We start from the raw sequence: 1,992 nt of genomic DNA on the forward strand, positions 1-1,992 counted from the left end.
GGGCAGAGGGAAACCAGCAGCAGAGGCACGAATGTATGAACGTTCAAAATCTGTGTGGGACTGATAAAGAATCTGATGTGGCCAGAACAGTGGGTGGACATGAGGCTGGGAAACTGGAGAAGCAAAGGAACTAGAATTTACTGAGTAACTACCTACAAGGAGGGAGACCCAGGTTCGATCCCTAGGTTGGGAAGATCCTCTGGAGAAGGAAATGGCAAGTCACTCCAGTACTCTTGGCTGGAAAATCCTATGGATGGAGGAGGGTGGTAGGCTATAGTCCATGCGGTCGCAAAGAGTCAGACACGACTGAGCGATTTCACTTCACTTCACTTCACCTACCACATACTAAGCACATGCCCAGCAGTAATCCATCTATCTCATCTAAACCTAAAGTAACCCTGTGAGCTGAGTATATTATTGTCTCCATTTTACAGAGCAATAAATTCAGGCTATTGGGTGATCATTGAAAGGTTTAATATTTGAACCAAGGGAGTGATAGATATAGATTTGTATTTTATAAGAATGCCTCTTGATCCCATAATTATCAGTGAAAAATAAAAACAGTCTAGGCAGACTTCATCCCACCTCTGTGAAGTTGAGATATCAGTGGAGAAAACACGTAACATTCATATATTCAACAAGTATCTAGCAAGTACCTACTATGTGGTAGGATAATACAGTTACGGAGAATTCAGCAGCAGACAAGACAGAGGGGTGTGGATGCTGACCCAGCTTTGGTGGGACCAACTTTCGTTACAGTATCTGGCACATTCCAGATGTTGTGGAATGAATGCATGTTCCCTCCTTTAGTTATGTCTTTAGTGTTTAGCAAGGTTCAAAGTTCAGCACATTGCCAAAACAGAAAAAAATTCTGTTTAACACATAAGCACATCGGTAGATAAAAAGAACTCTTTAATTTCTTCCCTCTAGATACCTAAATTAATTTCTCTTTCTAGATACCTAAAACTCCACCTTGAGTCTGCAACTGGTTTCACTTTCTCTCTCTGCTGCTCCGTCCCATCCCCTTGGTCTTGCCTTCTCCCTTCCCTACCCCCAGGTTCTGGTCCAAGATACCAAGCAAAGAATTCCCTCTTTTATTTGGTTGTTCTTTTAAGGGAATAGAGGTGGCTCTAAGAAACAACCTCAGATATGCAGATGACACCACCCTTATGACAGAAAGTGAAGAAGAGCTAAAGAGCCTCCTGATGAAAGTGAAAGAGGAAAGTGAAAAAGTTGGCTTAAAACTCAACATTCAGAAAACTAAGATCATGGCCTCCAGTCCCATCACTTCATGGCAAATAGATGGGGAAACAGTGGAAACAGTAGCAGACTTTATTTTGGGGGGCTCCAAAATCACGGCAGATGGTGACTGCAGCCATGAAATTAAAAGACGCTTGCTCCTTGGAAGGAATGACCAACCTAGATAGCATATTAAAAAGCAGAGACATTACTTTGCCAACAACGGTTCGTCTAGTCAAAGCTATGGTGTTTCCAGTCATCATGTATGGATGTGAGAGGTGGACTATAAAGAAAGTTGAGTGCCAAAGAATTGATGCTTTTGAATTGTGGTGTTGGAGAAGACTCTTGAGAGTCACTTGGACTGCAAGGAGATCCAGCCAGTCAATCCTAAAGGAGATCAGTCCTGAATATTCATTGGAAGGACTGATGTTGAAGCTGAAATTCCAATACTTTGGTCACGTGATGCGAAGAGCTGACTCATTTGAAAAGACCCTGATGCTGGGAAAGATTGAAAGCGGGAGGAGAAGGGGACGACAGAGAATGAGATGGTTGGATGGCATCACCGACTCAATCGACATGAGTTTGGGTAAACTCCGGGAGTTGGTGATGGACAGGGAAGCTGGTGTGCTGCAGTCCATGGGGCTGCAAAGAGTCAGACACGACTGAGCAACTGAACTGAACTGAAACTGAAGAAGCCCTTTAGGTCCAGCAGATAGCAATTAAGGAAATAAAATGGGAAAACACCCCGCCTTA

The sequence above is a fragment of the Muntiacus reevesi genome, chromosome 9 (genome assembly GCF_963930625.1).
Source record: "Muntiacus reevesi chromosome 9, mMunRee1.1, whole genome shotgun sequence".
Classification (NCBI taxonomy): domain Eukaryota; kingdom Metazoa; phylum Chordata; class Mammalia; order Artiodactyla; family Cervidae; genus Muntiacus; species Muntiacus reevesi.